Genomic DNA, 6,967 nt, shown 5'->3' with positions numbered 1-6,967 from the left:
AATACAGTGCATTCGGAAAATATTCAGACCCCTTGACATTTACATATGTTGTTACGTTACAGCTTTATTCTAAAATGGATTAAATATAACACATTTCTCATCAATCTACACACAATACCCCATAATGACAAAGCAAAAACAGGCTTTTAGAAATGTTTGGAAATGTATTATAAATAAAAAACAGAAATACCTTATTTACATAAGTATTCAGACCCTTTGCTATAAGACTCACAAATGAGCTCAGGTGCATCCTGTATCTATTGACCCTTGTGTGTGTAGAGTATGTATACTGTAAATGTGTGTGTGTGTAGAGTATGTATACTGTAAATGTGTGTGTGTAGAGTATGTATACTGTAAATGTGTGTGTGTAGAGTATGTATACTGTAAATTTGTGTGTGTGGAGTATGTATACTGTAAATGTGTGTGTCGTATGTATACTGTAAGGCGCCTATACATCTATTGCAGCAGGAGTTTAGGTAGCACAGAGTGGACGTCAGGAATGTTGTCAGTCAGGAAGTGAGTGAGCTCTCTGGTCCTGTACACATTCCCTACATTAACTCTACAAAATGACATGTTCACTTTAATATGTGAATTGGCTCCAGCCACTACACTGTGGCCACGGTACCACTCAAAATGGCTTGCCATCTCCTCCAGTGCACTCACCCTGTGCAGAGATGTGTATAGAGAAGAGCAGCTCTACGATGCCCTTCTCTTGGGCTCTCCCCGTCAGACAGGCAGAAGCGGGACACCACCTCCAGGAAGAAGGAGTTACATCAGCCTCGCCCTGATCTCTGCATGCTGCTGCAGAGCTGCCCTGAGAGAGGCTATAACAGATAGAGGGGTACGTAACAGCACAGGAGTCAACGCATTTACTGAATGCTGTTTTTTTAAATTGACGTAACTGATGACACAAGCTAACTGTAAATCAGAAATGTCAATCTATCACATTCATAATAACCTTTACATCAATTCAGAAAAAGTTAGTGCTGTGTGAAGAGGTAAAGACAAACTTCAGCTTCAGAGCAAAGATCACTGAAGTAGAATGGCGCATGTCGAAGGACGTTTCTGAACTAATCTGATGGTGTGAGACACAGACCGGTTGGAAATCTGGCTGCAGCTCTTCCCTGACAATTAGGACAGTACTGCCTGTCTGAAGGCTGCTCTGCAGGCAGGACAGACAGAAGACGTGTCCACAGGGCAGGCCAGATGGCTCTTCAGTCTCTGATAGGCACACTGGGCAATGAATGACAAACATGGATGGCCGAAAGTATCAGTAAAAATAAATAATCTAACTACGCCTCGATACACTGTGGCAAATGTAAAGTTTCCTAGTTTAAAAAAACAGTATCAGTATGTGAAGCTGAAATCACTAAAGATATTAGTTGAATAAAAAAGCCAAGCACGACCATATGATGTAGAATTGAGAGTCTTAACCATAGGTCTCTGTTGATGACACAGATCAGCTGATGCAGGAAAATCCTACATCAGCTGAGAGGAAGAAATACATGGAAAAGCTGCAAACTGATACATCATTGTAGTCCAACATGTTGAATAGGCCTTGCATAGCGGTCTTTAAACATGACGTTGTTTGAGCCCAAGCCGCTCACTTACGTTTTAGACAACGTTGCAGTGTTTCAGAGCCAGCTCCTCCAGCCTCCTCTGATTACACCTCGAACATCACCTGCTGGATGAATGATGTTACTACAAGTAGACCTGTAGGACAGAAGAAGTTGAAATCAAATCGCATTTTATTTTATTAGTCACATGCGCCAAATACAACAGGTGTAGACCTTACAGTGAAATGCTTACTTATGAGCCCCCAACCAACAATGCAATTTCAAAAAGTACAGACAGGAATAAGAGATAAAAGTAACAAGTAATTAAAGAGCAGCAGTTAAACAACAATAGCGAGACTATATACAGGGAGGTACCAGTACAGAGTCAATGTGGAGACTATATACAGGGAGGTACCGGTACAGAGTCAATGTGGAAACTATATACAGGGGGGTACCAGTACAGAGTCAATGTGGAGACTATATACAGGGAGGTACCAGTACAGTCAATGTGCAGGGGCACCGGTTATTTAAAGTAGCATGTAGGTAGAGTTATTGAAGTGACTATGCACAGAAGACAACAACAGAGAGTAGCAACGGTGTAAAGAGGGGGAGGGGCAATGCAAATAGTCTGGGTAGCCATGCTGATTTATACTATGGGTGTGTTCGTAAATTTAATCTGGAGTGCCAGAGCATGCTCTGGGCGTTGTCAGATTGTCCATTCCTAAATTCAGAGCGATTCGCTCTCGGAGCGTTCAGAGCGCACAGTGGACTCTCTGGCCGAGGAGTAGGGTTGATCCCAGCGTTCTGACCTAACAACAGCAAACACCCAAGCTTACTGGCTAATGCTGGCTAGCTTCTTCCAGACACAAATGAGAGAACAACTCACTCTGACCATTTTACTCTCCATAGCAGAGCTGGTTAGGCTGTTTTCATGTTATCCAGAGCGTTGGTGACTAACTGTGCTGCCGGCAATAATTTCATTATGCTTTTTTGCCAACGTTTACTGACACCGGCCATATTCAACGGGTGTTGAGCGTTAGTAAATTCGTCAGTTATTCTGCGCTCTGGCACACTCAGACGAGAGCGTTCTGAAAACGGAGTAGATAGTCAGAGCGAATTTACCAGCTACGTCTATCAACAGTTGTCGCAGTGACATAAACATTCTATTGAATTAGTTACTTGCATAGTGGAGTCTTTTGTTAAGACATGTAGCTAGCTAGCTAAACAATGAACCATAATCCCAACTCATGACGTTACTACCCTGCATGAATCCGCAGGTAGCTAACCTACCAGGTTCAATGTTATCTAGCTAACATTAGGCTATAACTAGCAAAGCAAATGGCTCTGAGATACGAATAATATTACTACACAGATCATACAAGTAACGTTAGCTAGCTAGCCAGCTAGCTAACAGAAAGCTTACAGTACACTTTAAAGGCACAGTCAATTTAGTGTATGTAAACTTCTGACCCACCGGAAATGTGATACAGTGAATTATAAATGAAATAATCTCTGTAAACAATTGTTGGAAAAATGACTTGTGTCATGCACAAAGTAGATGTCCTAACCGACTTGCCAAAACTATAGTTTGTTAACAAGAAATTTGTGGAGTGGTTGAAAAACACATTTTAATGACTCCAACCTAAGTGTGTGTAAACTTCCGACCTCAACTGTATATCACCGGGACCCGGGACCCGCTTGGGTTTCCAAAAATATTTTTTAGGCAATAGATGAAATAATGTAAACAAAATAAATTCCACAATTTATTCTATTACAGACACCTTAATGCATACTCATGAAATAAATGTGAGTTTAACATAAAAACTGGAAAAAAATACTAATATTTTCCTTAAAGTATAATTTTCTTAGATTACTAATGTCACTGGCCCCACTACAACAACAAAATACTTGTATAATATGTAATTTTGTCCTTGAAACATTTAATTGAAATAGTGTAGAATTCCATTCATTCCTATGGAGGACTGCTCCTACTGGGGAGAGCCAATATGGCCGACCTGTGGCTTCAAAGCCTCTCAATGTCCCAATACATAGCGTCAACAATCCAAGGTGTATATACATAATTGGTAACAACAAAGTGAGAATGAAGCAGTCAGTTATCAGGGGAAGTGACTCATGTTCCAACAGAGGCCTTTTCAAAATAAAAATCTCTCAATGAATCTGCTAACTCGTTTTCCTAAATAAAAGTCTTGTGGGGGGGGATATTGTTCATATGCAGTAATAACTGATGATATGCCAACAATTAGATAAACATCACATGACAAATAATTATATTGTAAAATATCAAACCCTCAATCAAATCCTCACAGGGAAACTTAATGGAAAGCCACAAAAATGTGGCATGGTCATTGGACACACTGTGGCGCCACCTATCGACAACAAGGTTATCAGATTCTTCCACAGGTTCACATTCTCACAAAACATTGTGTAAAACATTTGGAATAGCAAAACAATATTTACAACTAGTCTTCCACAATATGTGTTTTGAAATAAAATGTGATTTGAGTCCATTGAAGGAAAGGGGAGAGCAATACATGTTTACTGTATGTTGCTTTTACAACTAATTGAGGGACATGCAGTGTATTTCTAGTCGTGAGTGCTTAGAGGGAATGATATCGTCATTTTCACCACTGAGTTTTAGATGGAGACAGTATGGATGGTTGTGGACACAGTCCAACCGCTTAGACCTGGGCACCATTAGCAGGTATCTTGACTCTCCGGACCACCACCAGGTTCCTGCGTCCCTGTGGTCTAGTACCGGTGCCGGTACTGGTTCCCTCTCCGGTTCGGGTCGGTGTGGTGTTCAGGTTCTCTTCCTCTGGTGTGAGTGGGCGGGGCTCTGCTCTCCTCTGGGAGGGGCTTCTTCCTGCCCTCATGTCATCCACAAAGCTCTCGATGCCCTCAAACTTGGTGGTCAGCTCCCCCAGACGCTCCTTCAGAGTATTAAACTCCTTGTAGAGATCTCCTAGGGCATCTGATAGAGGAGGGATCCTGGTGGAGGAAAGGATGGTGAAGGAGAAAAGTACAGTCCATTACAGTGCAAAAACAAGCTACATATTATAATAACAAAGTCTTCTTGGGATCTAACTAAAGCTAAAAGGTATAAAGTAATTGGCTTTGTACCACAGTGAAATATCTTATTTTTCTATGTATCCAATCATACACTATGTTAAAATGTTTGATCTCACCAATTAAATTCTCAAATCTAACTAAAACCAACTAAAACACATCTGAACAGGATATACCCACCTCCCGTAGTCAGGCAGCACAGAGCTGTGGTCGTTGAGGAGAAGTTCTACGACTTGGTTCATGATAGCAAACTTCCAGTTGTCCAACACCAGGGTCAGGTTGACACAGCCTCTAGTGTTCACCTTCTCTGCTGCAGTGGCATGAACAGAAGAAGGGGGGGGGATCATTTAGTAAAACGTTTTGTTGATAGTGTTTGGCATCACAAGCTGTACTTCTACTTGTAACACCAGCCTTATGCTGATTTCTGTCAACCTGGTCAAGTCTAAAGAACACATCAGGAATGCAAGAGCAAATCATGACTGAGGATGATTCCCAGTGATGTAGTGGATGGTAAACGCAAGTAAATGTTTTTACATTTTAGAAGACACTCTTATCCAGAGCGACTTAAGAGTAGTGAGTGCATACATTTTCATATTTGTTTGTACTGGTGCCCTGAGGGAATCAACCCACAACCCTGGCTTTGCAAGTGCCATGCTCTACCAACTAAGCCACACACACACACACCACACACACACACACACACACACACACACACACACACACACACACACACACACACACACACACACACACACACACACACACACACACACACACACACACACACACACACAACTGCAAAGTAAATGCAGTTTATGCACTTTAAAAAATGTTAAACAAGGGTTCACCCACCTTTGGCTGAAAAATGAATTGAAAGTATAGGGAGCGTTGCTTTATTCACCGTGAACCTACATAAACATGTACTTTGTGAATAAATATGAGTCTGAAATGAAAACAGCCCAGGGCAGCTACCCACCCTCCGTTCTGTAGTCCCATTCTGAGGTCTGTTCACTTCTCTTCCTCGCTGCACACAGAGCCGCCAGGCACAGCAAAGCCACCGCAGTCCTCATCCTTAAGTCAGAACAAATACTTTATACTTAAGCAATAAGGCACAAGGCCAATATACCATGGCTAAGGGCTTAGCTTAGGCACGGACGCATCGCGGAGTGCCTGGACACAGACCTTAGCCGTAGTATATTGGCCATATATCACAAACCCCCGAGGTGCCTTATTGCTATTATAAACTGGTTACTAAAGTAATTAGAGCAGTAAAAATAAATGTTTTGTCATACCCAATCAGAATTCAGGGCTGGAGCCATGCAGTTTATACTAAACATTATACCCGAAGTCACATGATATAATCATAGCAGTTTGATTTGCTCTGCAGACATCCATTCTATTATAAGCAATGTCTAAAAACCTGATTATTTTCTCAGTGTTGTTCACCAATTACTTTTTCCCTGTGTTTGCTGAGAATACATGTGGTGGTAAACATAAGTTGGTATACGAACCTGCTCTCACTCAAAAGCTCCTGAATAGTCCGTCTGTGTGTTTGATAATCCCACCGTAGCGCAACGGTGTAGAGTGCCGACAGAGGGACCTGCTGATATACAGTCACTATGACATCACACCGAGGTTTCTCCAAGAGAAGGTGTGTCCTCCATGTCTCCACCCACTAAGAAAAAAAACTTGCACAGGCACCCATGTTATTATTTTTCATTGTCCATTGCTCATAACAGAGCAGCAGGTAGCCTAGTGGTTAGGAGCGTTGGGCTAGTAACCAGCAGGTAGCCTAGTGGTTAGGAGCGTTGGGCTAGTAACCAGCAGGTAGCCTAGTGGTTAGGAGCGTTGGGCTAGTAACCAGCAGGTAGCCTAGTGGTTAGGAGCGTTGGGCTAGTAACCAGCAGGTAGCCTAGTGGTTAGGAGCGTTGGGCTGGTTCAAATACCCAAGCCGACAAAGTAAAACGATCCCTAAAACAATCTGTCCTTGGGCAAAGCACGTAACCCTAATTTGCTCCAGGTTGGGTTCCATGCATAGTAGAAACAGCTGCTAGTGCATTCAGACAGTATTCATACCCCTTAATGTATTTCACTTATTCACAGCCTGAATTCAAAATCTATTTAAAAACATTCTCACCCATCTCTCTATACACAATACCCCATAATGACAAAGTGAACACACGTTTTCAGACATTTTCACAAATGTATTGAAACTTAAATAGAAATCTCTCATTTACATAAGTATTCACACCCCTTTGCTATGACACTCCAAATTGAGCTCAGGTGCATCTTTTGATCATCCTTGAGATGTCACTGCAACTTGA

The 6,967-nt window shown here is 41.9% G+C and overlaps 1 long non-coding RNA gene across 1 annotated transcript; it reads right to left on the bottom strand.

The window, feature by feature from the left end:
* Nucleotides 1-50: 50 nt before the first annotated feature.
* On the bottom strand, nucleotides 51-3,045 carry LOC139580379 (uncharacterized). Its single transcript, XR_011676026.1, has 3 exons — nucleotides 2,443-3,045; nucleotides 1,612-1,713; nucleotides 51-824 (listed from the first exon to the last, which is right to left on the bottom strand). It is a non-coding gene; the product is annotated as an uncharacterized lncRNA (long non-coding RNA).
* Nucleotides 3,046-6,967: the final 3,922 nt, after the last annotated feature.

The sequence above is a fragment of the Salvelinus alpinus genome, chromosome 7 (assembly GCF_045679555.1).
Source record: "Salvelinus alpinus chromosome 7, SLU_Salpinus.1, whole genome shotgun sequence".
In the NCBI taxonomy this organism is placed as follows: domain Eukaryota; kingdom Metazoa; phylum Chordata; class Actinopteri; order Salmoniformes; family Salmonidae; genus Salvelinus; species Salvelinus alpinus.
The sequence above is the reverse complement of the archived record's forward strand: the minus strand, read 5'-3'. Positions and strand labels throughout refer to the sequence as shown.